The following is a 27,932-nucleotide window of genomic DNA, read 5'->3' on the forward strand; positions in this document are numbered from 1 at the left end:
TGGGTACAGGAGAATGGGAAGACAGGGCTCTCGGGTTTTTTTTTACAAATGCATGTTTCCCCCAAGTGCAAGGCAGAATTTCCATGATAGCTTTGTAAACAGACACCAAACTATACAGGAAGATCTTCAGCTTGCTCTATGTGCAGCTGGTATGAAAGCATACACAACATCTCACATAATTTGTGCACTGCTTCCTGCCAATTGTTGTGATGCTTTAGCCCTGGATTTTCACAGCTCTCTGCCCGCACCTTTGTTATGGGCTGTTAAATTGAGAATTTGGGAAGAGGGGATATTTCATACCTGATTTGTATTATCTTCAAATTCAGATTCAGATTTACTTATCACATATACATCAAAACATACAATGCAATACGTCAGTCGCATTAACAACCAACACAGCCTAAGGAAGTGCTGGAGGCAGCTTGTAGGTGTTGCTACATGTTCCAGCACCAATATAGAATGGCCACAATGCTTGGCAGAAGAACACAGAGCACATCAAAACAGAGGACAACAAGTAACGAAACAACAAAGCAAAACAAACCCCTTTCCCCCCACCCACGCGGGCTGTCCTCTAACCCCAGGACAAGCCTGTGGGCCTCCAGTCTTCGGGCTTCAGCCATTAGACTTTGACTTCCAGACTACCGATTGACCTTCAGGCTTTGGTCCTCAGTATCAACCACCAGACTAGCCAATGATGGAACCCTGAACTCCAGCTCAAACCCTGGGCACACCAGCTGCCTCTTCATCCTTCCTGCTCACACGGACTCCTGTTCGCTGGCCAATCACCCATCCACGTCGTTGGACCGAACACAGAACGCAGGAGGGAGGCCTGACCTCTAACTTCTCTGTATCCCTGTACCTAGTCCCTAATCTGACCTCTAATTTCCCCAAATCATAATCCCTAAAGCATAACCTGACCTCTAACTCCACTCGCTGTCCCCCAACTACACCATACAAACTATATCTGAGCCACGATTTCGACGGAGACTGCAGTTCGACACCATTTTTAAAAAAAGTCTGACAAGCTCATGCAGGGAAGCAATGTGATATAGTTAGAGCGGGTCCTTTGTCACATTTCTGTTTACACAAACCATCAGTGCCCTGAAACAGAGGTTGTATTGTTTGATCAGTATGGAAATGTTATGCAGTATGGCTTTGAAGATCTTGCAATTTGCTCTTGTGCATTCTTGCTCATTGATTTGCTTTGTAAATGGGGCAGTAATACTCCTTGAAGCTCTGCTGGTATATAGCTACAGTATGGGCATGATTGGGTTCTTAATCTTTCTCAATGTTTCTGCAGTTTTATTTGCTCCTGTTCCTCAATATCTTTATTCTCATACAGCACCACCAGTTAGGAATATAAAATTGCTGTGCCATTTTGGTAATTTACATAAAGAAATTAACTTATTATTGTCACATGTACTGAGGTACAGTGATAAACTTGTCTCGCATACCATCCATACAGATCAATTACAACAGTGCATTGAGAAAGCACAAGGTAAAACAATAACAGAATGCAGAATAAAATGTTACAGTGCAGAGACAGTAAGGTGCAATGTAGATTATAACGAGGCTAAGAGTCCATCTTACATACTGGGGACCCAACAACAGCAGGGAAGAAGTGGTCCTTGAGCCTGCTAGTGTGTGCTTTTAGGCTTTAGTATTTTCTGCACAATGGGAAGGGAGAAGAAAAACTGTCAGGGGTAGGAGGGATCTTTGATTATTTTGGCTGCTTTGCTACGTATCATTACTGACTGTGATTTGTTGGTCAAGAAGTCGAAGATCCAGTTGCAATGAGACGTGCTGAGTCCTGGGTTTAGGAGGTTGGAGATGGGTTTACTAGGAATTACAGTGTTGAAGGTGGAGCTGTAGTCAATAAGCAATGGTCTAGTATAGGTGCCCTTACTGTCCAGGTGCTTCAGAGGTGAGTGTACGGCCAGGCAGATGCTATGGACCTACTTCAGCAGTAGGCAAATCTAGTTCAAAATAGAGTCCATCAGTTGAGGCAAGGTTTAGATTCTATAATAGGCTACAAAATGACACAGTGCATTCCTTCCTGATCATCTGAACACATTCTATGCACGTTTTGAACAGAAGGTGATTAAAATGCCACCACCCAAACGGTAGTCTCCAGTGCACCTGAAACCACACAATATCAGTCTTCGGGAGAGTCAACCAATGGGAGTGCAGCGGGTCTGAATTGTGTCCTCATCCTGTGCAGGTCAGCAGGTGGGGATATCTGCAGGGATCTTTAAAGTCTGCGACTTGCTTTAAGAAGCCCACTATCAAAACTGTACCCAAGTAAAACAAGGTAATGTGCCTTAATGGCTACCTCCCAGTGGCTTTGACATCCACTATCATGAAGTCCTTTGAGAAGCTGACCATGACACGCAATAACTCCAACTTTATTTTGTTTTTTTGTGCTCCATCAGATCCAGAGTAACAATGATTTTGTTCTCCATTGCACTTGTGTACAGGAAATGATATCAAACAATCTTGAATCTTGAAGACCCTCTCCATGCTTTTCTTCACATGTAGCTGGTCAGGAGGAGAAACTTCCCAGTAAAAAAGAGTTATATGAAATCAGGAAGAGAGTCATTGTTGCATAGTTTTCAATAGGTGGCTGTTTGGATAGCAATCAGGAAACAGTAAAATAAAATACACTTCATTGAAAAATGAAAACTAAACTTTTAAATAAATAGATGTCTAAAATATGAAACGTATTTCTTTTATGAAAGAGGATTGAGTTTCTTGTCACAAATTAGATTTTTTCTCTTGGGAAATAAATTGCAGATTTTCATTGGTCAAAACATGGAGGAACTATCACGAACTTCCACATCTCCCAATGATCCTACAATTTAGTCTCTGAGGCTGACACACGAGCAGTGTTCAGGAGGGTGAACCCATGTGGCCCAGACAGGGTATCCGGCCAAGCACTAAAGACCTGCGCTGATCAACTCAACTGGCTGGAGTGTTCACTGAGATCTTTAACCTCTTGCTTCAGCAGTGTGTGGTATCCAACTCCTTCAAACAAGCTTTAATTATACCAGTGCCAAGAACAGCGTGGTAACCTGCCGGAAAGACCATCATGTTGGAACAAGGCCAGCAGAACAGCAGACACTGTCAGAAGGAAGGGAGGAAAAAGAGTAGTGGAGGCATCCCAGAAAACCTGCCTGTCCACAAACCCACCTGCTCCTGGTTGTCACCCCCAAGCAGCATCAGCAATGCTGTGAGATTAGACTCACTTCGCTGCAATCAGCACGAGGTGGCGACTGCCTGACTTGCTGAGCCTCTCCGCATTCTGTGTTTGTCGAGAGATCCAGCATTTCCAGAATCTCTTGTGACTATGATCTCAAACTGCAAATGTAGGAAAATCTTAAGCTTTCCTAGAAAGAAGAAATCTTTCCATTGTGCAAAAGATGTACTAGCACTGTTTCCCTTAACCAAGTGGATAATCAAATTTGCAGGAACTGATGCTGTCCAAAGAGTATCGAGATTGAGCCAAGCATTCAGGTGGTACAGGCTGTGTGTTCAAGATGATAATGATCCTAAAATAGTGTTGGATAATTCCCATGTTTATTGTGCAACTCGTGCTGTAGACATGATCTGGCTTTACAGTAAATGCCTGGGCTGCCTGTTTGTTAGCTGTGATAAGCTTTTAGTGTGTGCAAATTGACTAGTTGGCCTTTGTTGCAATGCTCCATACATTCTCCTAGCCTGCATTTTCAAAGCATGCCTGTAAATTTTCATTTGGTTTTTGAGGTACAGGTGTGTAACCCAATCAGACTCAATACCTGCACCCCTGATACGCCACACAATGTGACATCCTCCAGCAGCTTGTGAATAGGATTTGCAGTCTATTGGGACATGTAAAATTTGGGCTAATGGTTAAATTCTGTGCTATTGCCTCTATCCTCTGTGAAAGCCATTGCTTATAGGTTGTGGAATAACAAAAGAACCCTAACCCCATGGCTCTCTCTATATACATGTTTAAACTTCAAATTAAGATTTATTATCTAAGTACATATACATTATATGTCACCACATGCAACACTGAGATTCATTTTCTTTCAGGAATGTCTAGTAAGTCCAAAAAACAAAAAAGAAATCATTGAAAGACCACACACAATGGACCAGTAAACAACCAATGTGCAAAAGACAACAAACTGTGCAAGTAAAAAAGATAATAATAATAAATAAGCAATAAATATCAAGAACATGAGATGAAGAGTCCTTTAAAGTGAGTCCATAGGTTGTGGGAACAGTTCGGTGATGAGGACAGTGAACTTGATCTCCTTTGGTTCAAGAGCCTGATGGTTGAGATGTAATAACTGTTCCTGAACCTGGTATTGTGGGTCCTGAGGCTCCTGTACCTTCTTTCTGATGGCACCAATGAGAAGAGAGAAATATAAGAAGGTATAGTTTTTGAGGACAGAATAATTGGGCCAGAGGATGTACATTCAAGGTTTTTATAGATATAAACTGACCAGGAGTAAATTGGTTTCATAAGTTTTATCTTGTTGGTTCAGGAGGAAACAGTCATTTACTTCAGCTTACAACTTTATCTGATTATTGTTTGTGGTGGAAAAGTCAATTAATGTTTAATGCAGTAAATGTATATTTGAACGAGAGAAAGGCCAACCTGGTCTGAGAACCTGAACTTATTTAGTCGTCTTCAATCTTACAGCCAAACTTATGCTGCTCACTTGAGATTAGTTCATTTGAGGCAGAATCGGAATTTGGCTCATTTTCCTTGTTTTGTATGATGTGAAATGTGTTGTTCTGTGGCAGCAGTACAATGCAAAGACATAAAATTACTATAAATGACAAAATAAATAAATAGTGCAAAAAAAGGGAATAATGAGGTAGTCTTATTGGGTCATGGACCAATCTAATGGTGGTGGGGAAGAAGCTGCAGAATTAAAATGTGCAATGAGGTTGCTTATGTTTTCAATTGAATAATATTGATTGCTCACTACAGATCAGAATTTGGAGAATAGTTCTCAGCTAATTGATAATCCATTATTTTTATTTGAAGTCAAAATTAATTGTCTGATTGGTTAATTAATCAAATCCTTTGTTTCAAATGATATTAGGAATTCTTAGTTACTTTCCATCCACCAGTCACTTTCCCACTTAAAGCCTGATTTAATTTTGGGATTGCTGTAATTGAATCAAGAAAGTTACTGCAATTTTCTATTGTTAGTCTCTATCCTTTCCAACCCTCCGAAGAAGTACAGAGATCTCTAATTAAGAGACTTGTTTTCAGTTCTATCTATAGTATTATTAAAATGGCCATAATATTATACATGCCGGTACATGCTGGAGGAACTGAATTTTCTTCCCTTTCAATTGCTTTTCCATGCTGCAGCTGAAAAAAATGCTTCTTCACATGACCAGGCCAAGATGAAAGTGTTGCCGAGCAAAGGTTTCTGGTGAAGAACCAGTATTGAATTGATTGAGTTTAATACATCTGTGTCATTCTGTGCTCCTAATCATAGTTTAACTAATTTGTAAAGAAGTAAGTCTTTTTGTTATTAGGGGGACTCTAATGAAATTTCTACGTAGTTTTAGTTTAGAAGGTTTCCAGGAAAATAACCAGAAAAATGAGAAATCTATCCTACTAACTTTCAAATTCTTTTGTTAGAGCCGCGTTTAATTTTTCCAAATCATAATTAGAGGTATCACATAGAACATAGAAATCTATAGCACATTACAGGCCCTTCGGCCCATAATGTTGTTCTAGAGTAATCCACTCTAGAAACTGCCTAGAATTTCCCTAGCACAGAGCCCTCTATTTTTTTCTAAGCTCCATGTACCTATCTAAGTCTCTTAAAAGACCCTATTGTATCCACCTCTACCACCATCGCTGGCAGTGGATTCCATGATCCCACCATTTTCTGTGTGAAAAACTTGCATCTGATATTTCAGCACTGGGAAATAGCCTCTGGCTATCCACACAATCAATGCCTCTCATCGCCTTATATACCTACAACAATAACTTTGGTAAAATTAGGAGCATAATGGTGCCATTTTTAAAAACACTCTTCTTGAGGTGACTGAAGTGCTTGCTTAAGACAATAAGCTCTTGATATTGCCAGTTGGTCTTTTAAAGTAGTTCAATGCCAATTGCACAACTTGTGAGGATATCTGGACAATGAGATGTTTTTCTACCAAACCTCAAAAGATACCTCCTGATCACTCTTCAAATGATCCAGAATTGCTCTGATTTCTGATTCTGTGGAGTCAAGAAAAGAAAATATATTCCTCCAAATTCTAATAAGATATTGCATGTTTATTCAAGATCACTAAGCATTGGCTTTGCTTCCCATCCCCTTTCATGTATACTGTCCAAGTCATAGCTTCTCTTACTTATTTGCAGAAACCTAGTGTCCTTAAGCTAAAAATTACAAGTTTACTGAACAGAAATGGGTGAGTGGAAAATAGCAATGACATCATGTTGAATCCATCAGGTGCAGGGTAACTGAAAAGGAGTTATCAAAATTCATCGAGGCTCCAGTACAATCTATTCAGAAGTGTGATTGGAATGGTGCACGAGCCTCTGTGAAAGCAAGCATCATTTTCTCTGCTAGACAGGCAAAACAATAATTTGATAAAATTAATAAAATCAATAAAAGCCTCTGATTTGTCAACAGAGAAAATAGTCAGAGGCAGGTGCATTCTGAGATAACTGAAGGAGAGCTGGGACAGGGGAAGGGAAACTTGGTAACTTCTTTTGCGATCAGGCATAAGACCTCCTTCTACGGTCCATAAGGAGGAGTAAAAAAAACAAATTCTTAAAACATATCTTGACCTACTTTGGTCAATCAGCTATTCCCTGCTTCTGTTGTGAAACTGTAGACAATGGAGGATGTTTGTACAATGCAAGAAGAGGCTCATTGGCCCATCATATTCATGCCGACCATTACTAGTTAATCCCATCTACGTTCTCTTGGTTGGTATCCCTCCATTCCTGCCTGTTCATGTGGCTGTCAAAATGCCTCTTAAAGGTTGCTGTTTTATCTGTGTCTACCACACCACTAGAAGTGCATTCCAGGCACCTACTGCTCAGTGGGTGTAAAAAAAAACAAATGCGTCACACAAACACGAGGAAATCTGCAGATGCTGGAAATTCAAGCAACACACACAAAATGCAGCAGGCCAGGCAGCATTTATAGGAAGAAGCACAGTTGACGTTTCGGGCCCAGAACCTTCCTTAAAAAAAAGAAGGCAATGGAGGCCAGGGAACTTAAAATCATTGAAAAAATTCAAAGCGTGAGAAGTGTCACGAACATAGGTGGGAAGGGATTGAACATGCATTACACTTCTCCTTTAAGCCTTGCTCCTCTCAACTATGGCTTCTATTTTTCCTCTTTGAGGAAAAAAGACTATATCTGCCCTGTATAAGACTTTCATAATTTTATTTGTTTCCATCAGGTCACCCTCCATCTCACTCTGATGCTCCAGAGAAAACAATCCAAGATTGCTCAACCTCTTCTTAGAGTTGACGTACTCAAATCCAGGCAACATCCTGGCAACCTCTTCTGCACCCTCTTGAAAGTCTCCTCACAGAAATCTAGACAGAACTTAGACTTCATCTGTCATGATCTTAATCTGATATTATGACTCTGCCAACCTTTTTAGACAAAGACTTTTTTAATTGCTCCTAAATTTCCATCATTAAGATCACTGTACTAAGAAAAGCAGTGGGTTGTCAAGCTGGAATTTCAAATTTTAACCTCTTCTATGCACTATCTTTGAAAAGAGTGGGTGTTAAACTTTCAGCAAGGGTCTATATGATAATTAATTTTATGTAATGATTTAGTTTTGAACTTTCCATGTAATTTCTCTCAGTCGCTTTCCTCTGATAGTTTATTTTATACTAAGAAGTTTTAAACAAAGAGGTACATTAAGTCAAAAGATGTACATGTGCCTGTTAAACATAGACAGAACTATTAACAAGATGTGTACTAATAGAACACGCAAGATGATTGCATTTGAATTGAGTGGATTGGTGGCCACTTTGCTGGCGTCATCCGTATGGTACCAGAGCATAACCATTTCCATGTTACATTCTTCTGACAATAATTTTCTTAAGCAGTTGCACACTGGTACATTTTTGTACCTTATTCAAAATTTAGCACCTTATTCAGAAGCTCTTTGAGTTTTTTTGGAATGATGCCTGCCAGAATATTTTCACTCACGCAAGAAACTTTTTCCATAAAATGCTGACATATAGGAAAATATGAAGGCAGTAATTTCTATTTCAAAAGATTTTGATATTTCATTCTTTAACATTCATAAGTCTTTTGCATTTCAGTATTAACATAGTCGGAACTTTATTTTCTTTCAAGCATTGAAGAACCCTTTGATATTTAAATTAAAACAGTTACATTCCAGTGATAACGATAACTAGTGGGTAGTAAAGTGCATCCTTTTGATCTGTTCCAAGTATGTATTGTAAAATAGTTTAGTTTAGATAAGCGCATAGGAAAAATTTGATTTTATTTATATATTTGATAAGTGCTTTAATTGCATCGAGACTGTGAATGCTATCAGTGTGCTTTTCCTATCAGCATCTGAAAGCAATTCCACAAATTTGGTGATAATATTTTCAAAAATATTTTTATGCAATGTTCATGTTTTGCTATAGGTGCACATGACCAGTTACATTTGATAAGGCCAACACTTTGGAGTCAGTTGTCTGTGTTTTGTTCAACAAATTTAGAAAGGAACAGTGACGTGCCACACAGATATAGGGACATTTTCAATTAAATACGTGTACAGTGTGTATATGTTTGCCAAGCTGAGGTATTTCTCCTGCAATGGTAGCCTTATAATTAATCATTTAGGCATTTAAGTAATCGATGCCTGTTGGTGTTTCCAAACCCTATAAGGATGCTTTATCAGATTTTGATGATTTTAACCCATTTTCTGAGAGTTATTATATTAAACAATTGATAGTAAGTCTGAAAAATAACACATTAATATTGTACCAAGGAAAATTCAAAACTTTGCAAGCATTAGGTAAATACATTTGAAATGTATTTAAAATGGGTATTGATGCAAGTAAGAAATCAGCACTAATAAACTTTTAATAAATAGTAGTCAGTCAATTTTGTTGGTAGCATCAAGCAGAGGAGTGATATTACTTAAATGAATGTTGAACAAATGGGCATATAGACAGTGACAGTAAACTGACCAGTGGGTTTGTAACTGCAAGGTGGAGCCCACTTAGCCATCAGGAGACAGAGCTATGGCTAGACAGTCAAAAGTTTTGCTGAGCTGCAACAGATACTTGAATGCTTAAACTGAATCCCTTTGCTTGACACGGGGAGTAAACTAATACAGCAGATTAAGTTTTAGAGAGATGTAGCAACAGAAAAGTACACACAAAGACCGTGGTAGCCTGTCTCAATGACTATCGTCCAGTAACACTTACATCCACTGTAATGAAGTCCTTTGAGAGATTGGTGACGAAGCACATTAAGTCCTGACTGAGAATCAACTTGGATGTGGTCCAGTTTGCCTATCATCACAACAGGTCAGCAGCAGATGCCATTTCATTGGCTCTTCGATCAACTCTGGAACATCTGGACAGCAAAGATGCACACATAAGGATGCTCTTCATTGATTACTGCTTGGCATGCAATACTATCATCCCCTCAAAACTAATCAATAGGCATCAAGACCTCGACCTCAATACCTCCTCATGCAACTGGATCTTCAATTTCTTCATTTGCAGACCCCAGTGAGTTTGGTTAGGTAACAACCTTCTTCCACAATCTTCAATAGCACACACGCAACTCAAGGCTGTGTACTTAACTCCCTGCTCTACTCACTTCATACTTATGAATGCGAGGCTAAGCACAGCTCCAAGGCCATATTTAAGCTTGCCAACAACACCACTGTTGTTGGCTGAATCAAATGTGGTAATGAATCAGCATATAGGAGAGAGATTGAATATCTGGCTGAGTAGAGCCACAACAACAACCTTGGTCAGAAAGATCAAGGAGCTGATCTTTGACTTAAGGAGGAGGAAGCTGGAGCTCCATGTGCCAGTCCACATCTGTGGATAAGGATTAGAAAGGGTCAGCAGCTTTAAAATCCTCAGCGATATAATTTAAGAGTGCGTTAGTATCATTACAAAGAAAGCAGTGCTTCTGATTTCTTAGAAGTTTGCAAAGATTCGGCTTGACATCTAAAACTTTGACAATGGTCTGTAGGTGTGTGGTGGAGAGTATATTGACTTGTTGCATTACAGCCTGGAAACACCAATGCCCTTGAATGGAAAAGCCTACAAAAAGTAGTAGATATGGCAAGTCTGTCGGGGGTAATGACCTCTCCACCATTGAGTACATCTGGATGGAGCGTAGACGTAGGAAAGCAGCGTCCTTCATCAAGGACTCCCACGATCCAGAACAAGTTCTTTCCTCGCTGCTGCCATGAGGAAAAGGGTACAGGAACCTCAGGACTCACACCACCAGGTTCAGGAACAGTTATCACAAACACGAGGAAATCTGCAGATGCTGGAAATGCCAAGCAACAGACACAAAATGCTGGAGGGACTCTGCAGACCAGACAGCATCTATGGTAAAGAGTTTGCCAGAAGGAGGAAGCTGGAGATTAATGAGCCAGTCTATGAATAATCAATGTTTTGGGCCGACACCCTTTATTAGGACTGGAAAGGAGTATGAAGATGGGGAGGGGAAGAAGAACAACAAAGTGGTAGGTAGTAGGTGAAATGGGAGAGGGGGTGAAGTAAAGAGCTGGAAAATTGACTGGTGAAAGAGATAAAGGACTGGAGAAGGGGGAATCTGATAGGAGGGGACAGAAGTCCATGGAACAAAAGGAAGGGGAGGAGCACCCGAGGAAGGTGATGGGCAGGTAGGAAGATAAGGTGAGCGAGGGAAACAGGAATAGGGAATGGTGAAGGAGAGGAGGGGAGGGCAGTTACTGAAAGAAATCAATGTTCATGCCATTAGGTTGGAGGCTCTCCAGATGGAATACAAGTTGTTGTTCCTCTAACCTGAGTGTGGCCTCATTGCAGCAGCAGAGGAATTGGAAGTACAGTAGTATTGAAATAGGTGGCCACTAGGGAATCCCGCTTTTTGTCATTTGGGAGACTGCTTCTCCAAGCACCTTCGCTTCATCTGCCACAAAAAGTGGGATCTCCCACTTTTATTGACTGTTCCAAGCATTTCTAATTTTGGTATGTGCTACTTAGAAAAATAATGACCTCAACATTCAGATGTGCTTGTGCCAGTTTGTTCTTTGGCTCCTATTGTGTGAATTTCTTTCATGCAACTTAGGCACTTAAAAAAAAAAGGTGCCTATTTGTAAGATTTTCCTGTTGGCATGCCTGTTCAGTAGAAGTAACTTCCAGAGCCCTTTGCATTCAGCTGAAACTGACCAAAGTAAGCTGACTTATTGCTTGCACCTCTTAAATTGGAAATAGCTCCTGAATCCCAACACTGCTCAGTTCTTCTGCAGCTTGAGAAACATTGAAAAGAAGGATAGGTGGACATACATCAGAACTAGAACCCCAGCTCACTGATGCCAACTTGAAGACCTGGCAGTAAGGAATGGAGTCTTGCCAATGAGTTGGGCCCAGAAGCCACTGAGGACTGAAATGAAGCTGTAGTGGGTGAACATGGTCAGAGTGATCAAAACTTAGAATAATGTTCTGGGAACCTTGTTCCAGTGAAGAAAGTGACCAAGAAAATGGCAAAGAACAATGGGAACAAATTCCATCCATAATTTGTGAGCTGCTATACTTGCACATCTGTCATACTCTGGCACTTGCCCTTATATCTCTCATCTTAACCACACTTGCCTTTAGTTGTCCCCAGTACGTATTGTAGCTCAGCCACTAACACTTTCCCTTCTCTCTTGCAGGACAAGGTGGCTTGTAACCACAAGCTTCAACAGCATGTATAAGGTTGGGAATCTGAACATGGTCTTTTGATGAAGAGACTGATTGACCATGGGCTCAACTGTCTTAGAGGTAGTGGCACTTTGGAGACTATTGAGGATGATGGTATGCTCTTATTTAATCCTCCTCAATTCCCATTTCCCATTCATCCTCTGATTTCTTTAGTTTGTGCTGCCCAGTTCATTCAAGCGTGCCTTTCATCCTTGCTCCTCCCACAAACCAACTGTAACTTTCCACTTTCCTACTTCGAACACCCAAGATGTAGGAACTATCCGACCTTGACAGTAGAGTTGTTGTATCCTACGGAGAAAAAAGACCAGTTTTCAGTGCCTCTTGCATTTGCAACCACCAACCCAGACCATGGCACTTCCTGAACTTTAGATGCAGGTGATTCATGTAGTAAACCATCTTGTGTATCAACATATGTGAATGGTTGGCAGAGGAAGCAAGAAAAAAGGTAGTTTGTGTGGTGGTCTTCTGGGGGGAGGGGTGCTTGGGCCCATGTTGGAGCAGCCTAGAAAAGAAGGTTGAGGAACCTTCAAATGGAGGTGCTTGGGCTATTGTACAGTTTACCTGAAAATCTTGGTGATGGACTAAGGACGTCAGCGGAGTGCATCCTTTTCTTCCAGCACAGAGTAATGGCACTCATGCTTCCAAACCGCAAGTCGTATAGGCATCTAGCCCAGACTGCTGATGGCCAGAATCAGAACCTTGGAGACCCTGAGCCATTCACACTTGCTCTTATATGTGTCATCTCCATCATTTCATCTACTTGGCTGTAGCCCATGGGAAAGGAGCACTATCAGATTAGCAGGACGGGCAAAACTACTCAAAGGGCAGGTATGAAGGGAATGCATTAGGTTGACTGGTGAGGGATGGAATGATCTTTAAACAATTTTTCTGAGTACATTGAGTTGTTTGGTTCTGGTCTTAATATACAGAGAAGCAACAATTTCACCATGGGCTTAGCTTCTCTGAAGCACTGGGAAGTCAAAATACTATGCTCTTCCTTATTTGTCGCTGAGGGTGTTAAGGACATGGATTTCTAATCTGCTGCAATATTTGTGATCATGGAACTTCAGTCATACGTAGAGCTCACAGGGACTGAGCTAGCATGCGTGAAGCGGAAAAAATATTTCCAGGAGAGGATTTTCCTTGACCTAGAGGCCATTATGCAGATGCCAAAAGTCAGAAGCCACAACAAACCTGATCTTTTGAGGCCCCAATGGTCACCATATTTTATTGTTGTGGAAAGGAAGTTTTCAAGGATTGCTTCCAATAAACTCGAAGATGATTCACACAGCATGTGTGGCTTCAGATTTAAAAGAGAGGGTATTTCATGGCAGTAAGAGTGTGGACTGCTTCATGTTCAGGCACCGTTAACTCTTTCATTCCTAAAGTTACTCTTGAGAAAGATGGAGAAAGTTAGAAATACCAGTGCAAGATTTATCTTTGCTACCCAGAATAACATTGTCAAAGTGAATGGTAAATGCAAACTTGATGTAGGTGTCTATGTTTAAGTGACATGCGAAAATTATTACATGCTTTTTGTTCATTTGTGTGTGGCATCAAAAAACACAACCTTCACACAACAGTACTGTTCAGCAACTTTTTATACTACAATTCAAATGCGTAGTGCATAAACACATCCACTACATGATTAATTTTTTCTGCTCCTGCTTTTCTACTAAATTTATGACAGTACAATCTTCTGCATAAATAAATTTTCTTATATTTTGCAGTGGTCCTTCTGATTTCCCATATTACCAATTTTAGTCAACTTAGTAGTGATAAGATGCAAATTACGGCCACTTTTCTGCTGTGGGGTTGCATAAACTCATAACGGAAATGAGATTACCTAATTTCACTTTACATCCAATTTGCGCATTCAGTATAAGGAGAGAAGTTCCTCTCTTCCTTCCCAAAGAGAGAAAGTCGATTTCAGAAACCAGCCCCATTTATTTAGGCCAGCTGATAATTTTGTTCAAGCTCCCCTTCTTTATGAAAGATATTCTTTTCCTCGCACATCAATGGGGATCTGATTTATAATTCCTGTAACCAGTCATTTATAACAATTCATGCCTCAACACCACTCAAATGGCAAGAGCACTTCATAGGGATATTGGCCTTCAAAATAAATCCTGTTCTTCTTTGGTCATCAGTACGGCAGGCATTACAAATCTTAACTGAGATCTGGAACCCTAAATTTAATAGTGCTTGAATCATGATGTGCAATTAGCCATTGCAAAGTTGATCTGTTCAAAATGGACATGAAATTTATCCTGTACATTTACCAACATGATATCAATGAGTATTAATGGTGTTCCTGTTGGTGTTTGACCATGTAACTAGTTTTCATAAGTGACTAATGTGTTGATCAAAGATACTCCCAGATTCTCGTAAAATGGAGGTTTCTATGCTGCAGCTGAAGGTGGAATTTCTTCCAGAGCTAATCAGAATCAGGTTTAATATCACCGGCATGTGTTGTGAAATTTGTTAACTTAGTGGCAGCAGTACAATGCAATACATGATAATATAGGAATAAGTAAATTAAAACAATACAGTGAGTATATGTAGGTGTATTAAATAGTTAAATTAAAAATACATAAAAATCAGAAATAATCAAAATGAGGTAGTGTACATGGGTTCATTAGGAATTGAATGGCAGAGGGGGAAAAGCTGTTCCTGAATCGTTGAGTGTGTGCCTTCAGGCTTCTGTACCTCCTTCCTGATGGTAACAATGAGAAGAGGGCATGCCCTGGGTGATGGGGGTCCTTAATGATGGATGTCATCTTTCTGAGACACTGCTCATTGATGATGTCCTGGATACTATGGAGGCTAGTACCCAAGATGGAGCTGACTAATTTTACAGCTTTCTGTACTAATGTCTTGATGGAAGACATGATTGTCCGGCATCATCTCCCCTGCCCCCACCATCACTACGTTTGCCAAGACCAAGTAAGTAAGGAGTAATGATTGAAGAGGACATCCAACGTGCTGGATGATAGCTGGTAGAATATTGGATGGCCGAGTTCAGAGAGAATAGAAGAAGCAAGGCTGATCAACTGTCCTTTGGAATAGTCAGTCACAGAGCACCAATGAATGAAGCTTTCAGTAGCTAATGATGAAGTCATGTGATAACACTTTAGGACTCACACCCAGACTTTCTGATACAACCTGGGAATTCTTGTGAATGAGGTGGACAAGGGAAGAGAGGTCCCTTAATGACAGTAGCACATGAGAACTTCCAGGGACAGATGGAGTGACAGCTGATGGTGGAGCAATTAAAATCCAGAGTCAAATCACAAGGATATAGATAGTCTTGCTATTTAAAAAAAAAACTGAGACCTTGGAATTACTGCAGAACTGCATGAATACATGATCAAATTCAATCTCTCACCACCTACACCAGTTACCCCTCACTGCAGTATACACTCATAATTCACAATTGACAATCAGGACTGCCTCAATAGACTTTCACATACCTTCCATTATTCCAGTTCTACCATGGCAGACAGGTAACCTAAGCACATTACACAGCACTTTCTAATGTGCTTCCTCTCTCTTGTAGGAGAATCTAGTGGAAGAAAGGGGAAGCTTCATTGTTGTATTCCCTTGAAGGAATGAATGGTTTCATTATGAGAAATACTTCCACAAAGTCAGTGGGTAATGGTGCCATTGAAGATCATGGTAAGACCATGTCTATTCCTCCACTTTATTTTATGCTACCCTCTCATGCCATCGTTTCTTCTGATTTACAAGCTACAGTTAGTGTAGTCATAACCTCCCACTTGCAACCTCTCCCTTTAGTGTAGCTCTAAACTTGTGCTATTATTCTTTCTAATCATCATGGATTACATCCTGGCTAGGGTGCTGTGACATGAGTTGATTGATGCATGCACCCCATCACTCAATCTGACAACCACAATCATCTACTCAGAATCAGAATTGGGGTTATTGTCACTGACATTAGTCATGAAATTTGTTGTTCAGGACTGACACTTTACATAATGTGGCCATTATCTCAGAGGCTGGGTTTGTACATGATGTCTCATTGGGCACAAGTGCAGCCATTGTGGGGGAAAGGGCAGTGCAAGTGCTTGCTTTTCAGGGATGCATGCAATTATGTTGCTAAGCAAATGTGGTTGAGATAGCCAGGAGTACATAAAAGTGCAAAACAAAGGCCTTAGCATAACTGCAGGTCTAGCAGAAAGACTGCAGATATTCTCAAAATAGAAAGGAGCATGTACCTTCAGCTAAGCTCAAGCTTTTGTGCAGAATCTGGGCCCCATCCTTCCAAGTGTGGATCTGTTCTCATTTCATTCTGGTGGCCCCAACCATCATGAAGCAATCTCTGGTATCAATGTCTCAGCTCCCATTCCAGGTAGAGATTCTATCCAATACTGCAATGAAAATTCAGACTTATTCCCTCATGGCCCAGGACACAAGCATACTGGTTTTCAAAGCGATCTGGGGGAGATGGAGATGGTGATACCTACAAATGCCTCCTTCATCGTCCAGTCATCCACATTTATTGGAAAGGCTCTGCAGTGGATAATGGCGCAGACAATTAGTTGATGTTTATATGATTCTTGTCAAGATCAGATTTTTGAATATGATTTGGAATGGTTTCTGTCAATAAGATCAGGCTGATGCTGAGATGATTACAAACTGAGGAAAGTTACGTTGGCAAATGCAGCAGAATGAGGATTTGAGTGTCCCTTTGATAGAAGTGCACTTTTAAAAGGCACAGTCCCAACTTCTCCCTCATTAATCTGTGTACCTCTGACAAACTGTCCAATGATTAAACAATGTTTACCTGCCACAAACCCTCTTTCAAGTCTGTCACACTGGGGATCTCTTTCACTGGAGAAAGTTGGGGTGTCTTTCCACAACCAAACCTGGCTCTCAGTGTATCATTCAAGAATCAAGATGGTTTAATGTAACTTCCAGTACAGAAGTGTAAAGGAGAATGAAATAATTGTTATTCCAGATCCAATACAGCACAAAATAAGATAAAGAAGGCAATAATGAAAAACACAATAAATATTCATACAAACAAAAGCTTATATCCATAGATTGATATTATGCTCATAAAATAATGTTCAGCACAGGGGTGTCTGTACAAAAGGAAGTGATAAAGTAGTGGTGGTCAGGTAGGTGAAGGTGTTGATTAGCTTTACTGCATGGGGCAGGTAAGTGTTTTTGAGTAAGGTGGTCCTGGTGTGATTGCTGCCAAGCTTCCTCCCTGGAGTGGGTCAAACAGGGTGGGTGGGACCCTTCACGATACTGCTGACTGTTTCCCAGCACCATTCGGTATATATGTCCTTGGTGGCAGGTAGGCTGGTGCAGGTGATGCATTGGGTAGTTTTGACTACCTGTTCAATTGATCATTTTGATCCAAGTTCCCAGTCTGCATACCTGGCATGTCAGCAATGTGCATGCTACTACTTATATCAATATAGTGGTCAGGATGGGAAGCACCCGAATGTACACATTGTGTTTAAATTTGAGCTGAATCAGCATCTGTGGTACCCAGACAATGAACGCTACCGAGCCCAGTATCATGCCCTGCAACTGTGCAAGTTATCAGAACACAATCAGGTTTAATATCACTGGCAGCTGTCATGAATTTTTGTTCTGTGGCCACAGTACTTTGTAAAAATGATAAATTACAATAAGGTGTATACATATATATGAAAAACTTAAGTAAGCAGTGCAAAAAGAGAGGAAAAAGATGCTAAGGTAGTGTTCATGGGTTCATTGACAATTCAGTAATCTGATGGCAGAGGGGAAGGAAGATGATGTTCCTGAAACATTGAGTGTGTGTCTTCAGGCTGCTGAACCCCTTCCCTAATGGTGGCAATGAGAAGAGAGCATACCTTGGGTGATGGGGATTCTTAATGAGGATGCCACCTTCTTGAGGCATTGCCCTTTGAAGGTGACCTGGATGCTGGGGAGGCTAGTGCCCATGATGGAGCTGGCTGTGTTTGCAAATTTCTGCAGCTTTTTCCAATCTTGAACTGTGGCCCTTTCATACCAGACAGTAATGCAACCAGTTAGATTGTTCTCCATGATACATCTGTTAAAATTAGTGAGTGTCTTCGGTGACATACCAATTCTCCTCCAACTCCTAATGAACTATAGCCACTGTCATCCCTCCTTTGTAATTGCATCGATATGTTGGGCCCAGGACAGATCTTCAGAGGTGTTGACAACCAGGAACTTGAAACTGTTCACCCTTTACACTGCTGATCCTTCATCAAGGACTGGTTCATGCTCCCTCGACTTCCTGTTTTTGAAGACCACAATAAATTTCTTGGTATTAATGATGTTGAGTGCAAAGTTGTTTATGAGACACCACTCAACCAGCTGGTCAATCTCACTCATGTAGGCATCATCACTATATGAAATTCCACCAACAATAGTTGAGTTGTCAGCAAATTTTACAGATGGTGTATGAGCTGTGGCTGGCCTCACAGTCATGGGTGTAGAGAGAGTAGAGCAGAGGACTAAGCATTCACCCTTGAGGTACTCCAGTGTTGATTGTCAGTCGGGAGAAGATGTTATTTTTTATCTGCACAGAGTGGTGTCTCCTGGTGAGAAAGTCAAGGATCCAGTGGCAAAGGGAGGTACAGAGGCCCAGGTTTTGGAGTTTGTTGATTAGAACTGAGGGTATGATTGTACTGAACACTAAGTTGTAATCAATAGACAGCAGCCTGACACTATTATCCAGGTGATCCAAGGCCGAGAGAGGGTTTTCACTCTGAAAGGTGTTCTGACATCGGCATCTGAGACAGAAATCACAGGGTCACCAGATGCTGCAGAGATCTGCACAGGTGTTGTTTTATTCTCCCTTTCCGAGTGAAGCATCACAGCCATTCATGACGTTAGATTTCACTTTGCAGGAAGTAAGGGCCTACCATCTCTGCTAGAGCTGAAGTACATCCAATTCTGTCTGTAACCTCAATCAAAATTGCTTTATCACACATAAAACAACCTTCTGTAGCTAGTAACTTGCAGTAAGCTGTCGACATGTTCAGATGCATCTTGACCCAGGAATGCTGTTTCGTTTGTCTACATTCATGTATCACTGAATGACAGTTGATCTTGAAACTTGTACTTGGACTTCTTGAATAGTTCTAGATCACCGGCCTTGACTACCACAGGCCTAGTCCTCAGTAGACTACGAATCTCCTGATTTATCCACGGTTTTTGACTTGGATATATCTGGTATGTTCTCGAAGGCACACACTCATTCACACAGGTCTTGATGAATTTGGTAACGACTGTGACAAGTTCATTCAGACCCAAAAAGATGACTCCCTGAGTATTGTCCAGTCCACCAACTCAAAGCAATCCTTTAAGCGCTCCTCCGCCTGACTTGACCATGTTGCCTTGCTCCTCACCACTGGAGCTGTGGTCTTAGTCTCTTTCTATACACTGGGAGTAGAAGTACAACCAGGTGATTGGACTTTCAAAATGTGGCCGTGGTACGGCACAGTAAGTGTTCTTGATGGATGTTATTTAGGATAATGTTTTTAACTGAATGCGAGTCCATGTCAACTCAACTTAAGAGGCTTAGTTCCCAAGCTGTTCTTTATTAGCTGAAATTATTGTCCACCAACGTGCACTTTACAGCTACGCAGCATGCTACTGCCAGAGAAGGTATAAACAGTAAAAATTGTAGATGCAACTCAAACTGCAGGGCATGGAGTTCAAATGCAAAAATATTGGCAACTCATTTCTGCAATACCTCCTACTGCAATAGAGGCATTTGTTCAAATGCCCAATTACAGTAATGTGGTATGCAGTACTTTGATAGGTGTTTCTACAGCATGCCAGAAGAAACAATTGTAATCCTTTAAATGCACTTAGGAAATTGATGTTACAGCCCTACAATCTGTTGCAGGACTTGCTTCCTGGCTGATTGCAAGCATTTCTATCTTAATTGGATCACTGGAATGTGATCTGTATTTTGGTTTTAAGATTATGTAAGACTGTGACTTTGTTGTGACAGCCTAAAACAGCTGCTGAATTGATGGATATTCTGACCCTTAATGTAGATAAGTGGTATTTGCAAATCTGTCCACATAGATCCTTGGAAAAACTGCATTAAAAAGACAGTGTCCATCTTGTGTAGGACCTTTAACTTAATTTTCATTTCTTTTATTTAATACCATAGCTACGCAGAACTGTCATAGATCAACCCAACGGTTTCTGAGATGAATTGTTTATTAATCCATTTTTAAATTGTACTGAAAGTGGATTTATAGCAATGGCATATTTATGGCATTGTTATGTGGTATTTGCTTTAGTTTATAAGCTGTATTGATTTTCTTAGATCATCAGACCCAAAAGGACAACATATGTCCTCCTATTATTTAATATCACACCCCCCACAAGCATAACTAATGATGAAGTACATGAATAGTGTCAAAGTTAGATTTATATCCTATGCCTTTTGTAGTTTAGTTAGGATCAGATCTTCTTTGAATTGGACAATATTTGTGTTTAAAAACAAATTGTACTGCTTGTTCAGGTCAGTAGAATTTTGACGAACAGTGTTATCTCTGATGCTGTTTTAATAGTGGGTTTGATTATGAAAGACCAAGAATGAATATGCATGTGTCATGTTTAATTGTAACCATTTCCTGTCTTAGGAAAAGAGCAGAGGAATAGAACAGACAGCATTTCTCCATGTGAGCTAACATGGAATGGATGGGCCAAGTGGCCTTTGTTTGTGCCATAAGTTTATGTGAATAAAAGTGATTGGGGGAAAATCAGTCTTAGAGTCACATAATGCTGAAAATTAATCTTTGAACAGAATGAGTAACAATATAACACACACTGGTTGCTGGAGGAACTCAGCAGGTCAGGCAGCATCAATGGGAAGCAATAAACAGTCAATGTTTTTGGTTGAGACCCTTTATCAGGACTTTGCTTATTCCTTTCCATAGATGCTGCCTGATCTGCTGAGTTCCTCCAGCAATTTATGTGTGTAACTCTGGACTTCCAGCATCTACAGACTCTCTTGTGTTAATTATTAGTAACAATGACATTGTAATCAAAATGGAAAGAAATGTATGATTTTATTGTGTCTATGATTTTATTCTGTCTACTCCATTCAATCAGTCCTTGTTAACAGGTCAAAATAAGCTTCTACAAAACTTTTATCAGTCTTGTGAATGTTATTATTTTAAGGCTGCTTTAAAATCAATAGCACATTGGACACGTTAGAGCAATCAAACTAACAATACATTTAATATAAGCTACATAATTGTTATCAGGATTCTATCTCTTATAAAGTATATCACATTAAAATATTGATATGATATGACTCTTTACCCTTGAAATTAGCCACTGTTATAATAATGCGATAAAACAATCTGGGGACTGGTTGGTGATTGAGCTTCCTCAACACCAGCCTGTCATGCATACAATGCGCCAACATCAAGGGCAAGGTACACTGAGTCACATGAGATTGCAGAAGTTGTTCTAGGAACACCTTTGATAGTGTCCAAATGATGGATGTGAATTTCTGTACTACCTTTTGTTCATCCTGCCCCAGGTATAGCAGAGGCTTTGCAATGTTAAGGGCATAACCACAACACGATCAAAAGTTAAAGACAGAAGAAAGAGGCAGCTTGTTATTCATAGGGTCGAGGAAGCCTCAGAATAGAGGGGCTTTTATTTAGAGCAGAGGTGTGGAAGAATTTCTTCAGTCAGAGGGTAATGAATCCATGGATGGCTGTGGATGTCAAGTCATTGGGTATATTTAAAGCGAAGATTGATAGGTTCCCGAGTAGTAAGGGTGTCAAAGGTTATGGGGGGAAGGCAGGAGAATGGGGTTGAGAGGGATGATAGATCAGCTGTGATGGTATGGCGGAGCAGACTTGATGGGCTGAATGGCCTAATTCTTCTCCTATGTCTTATGGTATAATTTACTGCAATTTGATCTAAAATTGGAGAAAGGGAAAGTCAATTTCTGCCAAATATTACAAAATGAATCCAACAAATACCATTAGAAGCTGTGCAAAGCTCAGCTGCTGATGTGCAGCTGCAAATACCTTGGATGGCTGAATTTTGTTGAGGTATTTTAGTCCATCAACATAGTCGGTAAAATGGATATTCCCGGTGTAATCCATATGTAACTTGATGTCTGAAGGCCTTATCTTTAAGATTTTAGACCACCCTTCTTAATGGGTTCCCCTTATGGCAAATGTGATAACAGGACAGGATGAATGGGTTGTCCTTGGTTTTACGAATCACCTCACCTTTTTTTTTATATATAGAAGGATGTGCAAGCTCTTGATTGTGTTGCAGAGAGTAATCACCTGTTTCTTCTTGCAGTAAATATATAGCTTTGTGGTTTTAAGTTTTGTAACTTACCCAGTATTGAAACAATAAAAGTGCTAGTTTTACAATTGAGAGTTTTACAATTTCTTATATTTTTTCCTTTTTTTCTCTATTGTAAGTATGTCATTACTGTAGAATTGTACTGATATTTTGTTGTTAAATTATTATTAATTGATTTTTTGAATCAAGTAAGTGATACAAATCAACTAACTTAGCTGTCATCAAGACAGCAAATAGTCACTTGATATAGACATTCAAACGCCTTCTTTTAAAATATAGGACATTCGCATATTGATAAAATGAGGATCATATTAACTTTCAATCAGTTTATTAGCTGGGCAATTAAATGCAAGTTTAATTCATGGGGAGTAAGATAGCATTCACACAAATGTAATATTAGCAAACATGTGATCTCTAATCCATTAAATATTTCCGACTTGTATCACATGCTAACAAATAATATCTGTATACCATGTTAATCCAGTGGCAGGGTTTAACTCCTTTTTAGATTATATACAATTTTAATACTTTTTGATGAGGTAAATTGTTAAAACTGTGCAAATACAAGTGAGTTTTTGCTCTTTACCATTAATTCTGCAGAGTAGAAGCTGCAGAATGTGATCGCCCAGATGAACAAAGCTGAGATCTCCGGTTTCCAGCAGGAGGTGAATTTCTGATTTCTTTCAAACATTATAAATCGCACTAAATAATTACTTAATTATTTTATGGTCATTCTAGATGAAAATTATGCAAATTTCCTTGTCATGGTCTACTACTGAAATAAATCTTTGAACTTATTAACTTATACTATGATATGAGTAACATGACTGATCTCACCAACTAAATTTATGTAGAAAAATGATTCTACTAAAATGATTGTGCTAAGTAGTTCAAATTGCACTAATAAACTATTAACCAGATAATTCGGAGAGGATTTTTTTCCCTCTTAAATATGTAATAGCATGTATTTTTTTCCACATTTAAAATCTGGTATTCTGTTTTTATTTTCAAATTAATTTGGGAAGAATAATGTAATGGTATATCTATTGACAATTTATTTAATGATTTTAGCACAGTAGTTTATTTGGATTGAAAATTAAAATAATATAAAATTTAAAGATATAATAAGTTTTTTGGTTGGATTAAACTATATACATTTTATTCACATTGCCTTGATAAGTGCAAATGCAAAATATTTTGTTGGCCTGGTTGCAAACATAAATATATTTTTAAAAATACATTAATTACTGGGAGTTCGTAATATCATAGAACATTTTAGCAAATAAGGGGCCCATTTGGCTCTTCGTCCAGATGCCTGTCATAAAAGAATAACGCAACCCACTTTCTAGCAGGAGGTTCTTAGTTCACAAAATTATAGCTCTTCAAGTGCATATCCAAGTTCTCTTGAAATGTAGTTAGGGTTTCTGATTATCATCTTTTCAGGCAGCAAGTTCAAGACCCCAATCCCTACTACTCTCTTTTCTTCATCTCCTTTCTAATTCTTCCATCAGTTATATTAAATTAATGTCTCTTTTTTGACCACTCTGCTTAAAGAAATATTTCCTTCTAATTTATTTTATCCAGCACTGCCATAATTTTGTGCAACCCAAATTAGTCTCCTTGCAGCCTCCTCTGTTCCAAAGAATGCAGCACTAAATGCAGTACTAGATTATCCAACCTTTGCTCATAGCTAAATTTTTCCAGTCCTGGCAACGTCCTCATAAATCTCCTTGGCACTTTCTCCAATATAATCATATCTTTCTTGTAGTATAGTATTCAGAACTGTATATATTACTCAAGCTGTGTTCTGACTAGCATTGTGCACCATGCTGGCATAATCACCTTACTCTTTTATACACAATGTTCCATTTGCCTTGTCAATCATCTTCTTGAACTTTGAGAATCAATGGAACACATTGTCTAGATCACTCATTATCTAACAATTTATTGTACTATCTCATTTCATATATACATTGCTTTACACTAATCTGGATTGGATTCTTTGCCACTCTTCTGCACAACTCACTGTATATTTTTGCCATCTAAAGCTTCATCGTCACTTCAACTATACAGATGTTGTTTGTACCTTCTGGACGCTTTGTTATTGTTGCTCAGATATTTTGATCCAAGTCATTAATATACAGATTATGGTCAAAAGCAAGATACTGAGTCCTTTTATAAATGAATGTAAGTCAAAATCTTTTAGTTAAACATAACTGGGGAAAAAATTGTTTCTTTGGAAATTGCTTTAGACCTAATAGATTAAAGATGCTTACAGAAAATGAGTTAGAAATAATTTTATAATTATTCAAAGCCCTCTTTTATCTCAAATTTACAAATATCACAAACACTGCCTTCCATGTTGGCAATCACTTTTGTCTCTGCCATTTAGATTATTCCAGTCTTATGCCAATTCTCACGTGGCATAATAGTTTATGTTTTGCTGGTGCCTTGTCAGGTTTGATTCAACAACACAAGGGCATTAAATTAGCTGGGACATTACCATGCGGAGCTTCCTGTGCTGCCACGGATAGCTGTAGATCTGCTGAATCATTTGATGCGCAAATTGATGATTACACTGAAAGAATGAGAAATTGCTAACGGCTGACACCTTTATTCATTCAGGTTCACCCATTTAAAAACACGGAAACTTTCCTTCTTTTTCTGCTGCCTTACTGCTTGTCTTATTGTGTTGGTGCCAGCTTCCTGCCGTGTGATTACAGCTTGGCTACGGTGGGTAGTTCCTTTGAATTTTGAATCAAATAGCTTTTACAAACGTGCCACTAATTTCAATAACTTGCACCACTGTTTCCAGAAGACAGACCATTTATCAAGGCTATTATTGTGATTTTTTAAAAATTGGTGGGGAAAATGCACATTCCATTTGAAAAGATGTAAAATTGTTCTTGTGTTAAGTACAGAAAATTCATTGCAATCAAAGGTGGTCATTCAAAACAATCTTACTGACAAGAGTGTGAAGGCAGATAATGCCCTGGTAAATAATTCATACATATGCACTATATTGGTTGCTTATACAATTGGACAAACCAGTAGTTGAAGAGAAAGAAAGATAATAGCAAAATGTTGATTTATTTGGCAGATTTTTTAAAGATTTGGTTTCAGAAACCCACTAGCCAATGATTTGCCTTTGGTTTATCTCAACAACAACTCTTGTATTCAAGTATCTTGTGAGATATGTGAAACACCCTGCTTTTCTCATTGTCTAACAGTCCATCAACCAGCCTTGCACGAATATGTGTTTGTAGACAAATCAGCTGCTTGGCTGGCTTGCTATTATTCTTCTCCAGGAGTTAGTAAGCTTCAGTATTTTCACTTGAACTATTACCAGCTTATTTATTGAGCCCTCCTTTAGCTGCCGCAGTGGATCACCAGCAAAGAAAACAACCACCGAGCAATTTCATTCTCACTGCAACTACTTATTCGACGAATATGCTTTAAAGGAAGATACAGGTCAATTGAAATACAGCCTAACAGTGCCACTAAGTAGGGTAACCTGACAGTCTCATTGTATTACTGACAATTGTTAACTCTTAGAACACAAAAACATATCACAGAAGTATGATGACCAAATCATTTTTGTTGATAAAGGTGATTGATAGAGTTTACAAAACTGGTAAGCAGTTTTTTTATTTATTTCATATTCAGTTTTGAGGTGATCAATTTTTTAAAAGTATATCTTTACCCCAGATCTTTGATAATTGTTAATCACTGAGGAAACTATTTTCTTGAGTGGGATAGAATTGGCTCAAAGTCATTTTAGAGCTTTTGACAGTTCAATACTGTTCAGTCAAAGGGAGTTGTTCTTGGAACATAGTAAGTAGATTTTTGTTTCTTCCCCCTGCACTAGAGTTGTAGAAGCCAAGTGTGAATACAGGAGCTACTGAGTTCCAGCACAGAAAGAATGGGTAAAGAGTAGGTCATTTTGCTGAACTGATTTCAATGAATGGGTATCTATGTAACAGAGTATGTGAAATTGTGGATCAGGAACTCAGATTGACCAAAAAGGAAAAACACAGATTAACTGGAAATGTGCTCTTTGCTGTCATTCAATATATTAGAATAATTCACTTACAGGACCTGTAATCTTCTACCTGCACTGCTAGTTCACCATGACCGCATTATATAGTATGCCCTTGAGTTAGCTGGAATTTCTCCAAAACCTTCAACGTTAGCACCACATACTTCCTAAAGGGTGATCATCATAAGGAAAATTATCCAGATTCCTCACAAGTCATTTCATCTCTGCTGCTTGTCCTCGGAGTTTGTTTTCATTCACATGATTCTGATGCCAATTTATACTACAGCCGGTTGCTCTGTATTTTTCTTTCTTCATCACTCGCTAAGTTAAAGATCCACCTTTCTACATATATTGCTACATAGATACCCATTTCATTGAAATAAGTTCCTGACATGCAGCAGAATGACCTATTCTTGTTCAGCATAACCCATGCTGGAACGTAGAAAGTCCTATGTTCTCACTTAACTCTGACATTTCTCAGCCTTTCTCATCAAAGTCGCAACCTAATTGTTTCTTCCACAAACATCGTACTATTATTTACTGCACTGTAATATTGCACAATGAATATCAGTCCTTCACTTTGGTTCCCTAGTTTTAGATTAGTAATTTCTCAACCCAAAACTGAATATATTAAACAAAATAAGAATTGATCTGTTTCACGAAAACATAAAAGTTATTAAAAAAGAAATTTGCTGAATGAAGATCACACTTTGGTATTAGGAGCTCTAAGTAAATTGTGTTGGATTTACACCCCTATTCATTTATTAGCCATTCAACATTTTCAACAAAACCAGGTAGGCACAATTGGTTCAGCCACGATGTATTGTCAGTAATTTTCAAGTGGCTCATTTTTTTTATTATGTCATAAATAATTTGAATTCATAGTCTCAATTTACAAATATTTATTTGTTTCAAGGAAAGGACTTTGTGGAACATTAAAACCGACCAGTAATGACAAGTTAACTTAGTTCCTTAGAAAAGTCAATGAATTATGTTGAACTAATTACTGAAGTGATAAATCAAACCAATACACTTTATTCAAAAAAAAACTATTAATGAATTGCAGTCTTTATTAGGTGAATTTCTATTTTCGTTCATCTATGTTACAGAGGAAAAAAACTTTCAGTTGTGATTTTGTTTAGCACAGTTTTGAACTTAAGAAATGTTGTATTGCCTTTGAATGGCATTATGTTCTTACATACTTTCTTAGAAATGTGCTAAGAACTCAGACAAGACCAGAAAAAGGCATTCCAACAAGCAGAGGCTGTGGATGTACATAAAAAGTTATAGAATGCCCCTCCCTCTCCAGGTGATTTCTTGGGAAATGAGACAAAGGCACACTGACAGAATTCTTGCCATCCACTTGTATTTTCTCAGTTTGTCTTACGAAAGGTATTTTGGAAATTATCATAACTTGTCCTTGTGAAAGATATAATCAAATTAGGGGCAAGTAGTAATGTACTTAATAAGTAGGATAAGTTTCTTTTTTTGTATTGGGGTCTGAGATGTACTGAGACTGAATTGGGAGCCTAGAGAAGTAAGAAGTTCTTAAACACTGAATATTTTCATAGCTCAATACATTATGCAGAAGTTCTGAGT

The 27,932-nt window shown here is 39.0% G+C and overlaps 1 protein-coding gene across 15 annotated transcripts in view; it reads left to right on the forward strand.

Annotated features, from left to right (window-relative positions):
• LOC140730432 (estrogen-related receptor gamma) overlaps nt 1-27,932 on the forward strand; it is a 231,489-nt gene that overhangs the window by 81,230 nt on the left and 122,327 nt on the right. For 5 of the 15 annotated variants that reach the window (XM_073050829.1, XM_073050828.1, XM_073050833.1 and 2 more), the window contains 2 exons: nt 22,895-22,959; nt 24,920-25,027. The exons of 8 other annotated variants lie outside the window; for them this stretch is intronic. The gene's annotated coding sequence lies outside the window, so the exon portion shown is untranslated. The remainder of the gene's footprint in view (nt 1-22,894; nt 22,960-24,919; nt 25,028-27,932) is intronic. 2 more of the 15 variants (XM_073050834.1, XM_073050835.1) reach the window with 2 other exon arrangements.

Source organism: Hemitrygon akajei, chromosome 7 (genome assembly GCF_048418815.1).
Source record: "Hemitrygon akajei chromosome 7, sHemAka1.3, whole genome shotgun sequence".
Lineage (NCBI taxonomy): Eukaryota > Metazoa > Chordata > Chondrichthyes > Myliobatiformes > Dasyatidae > Hemitrygon > Hemitrygon akajei.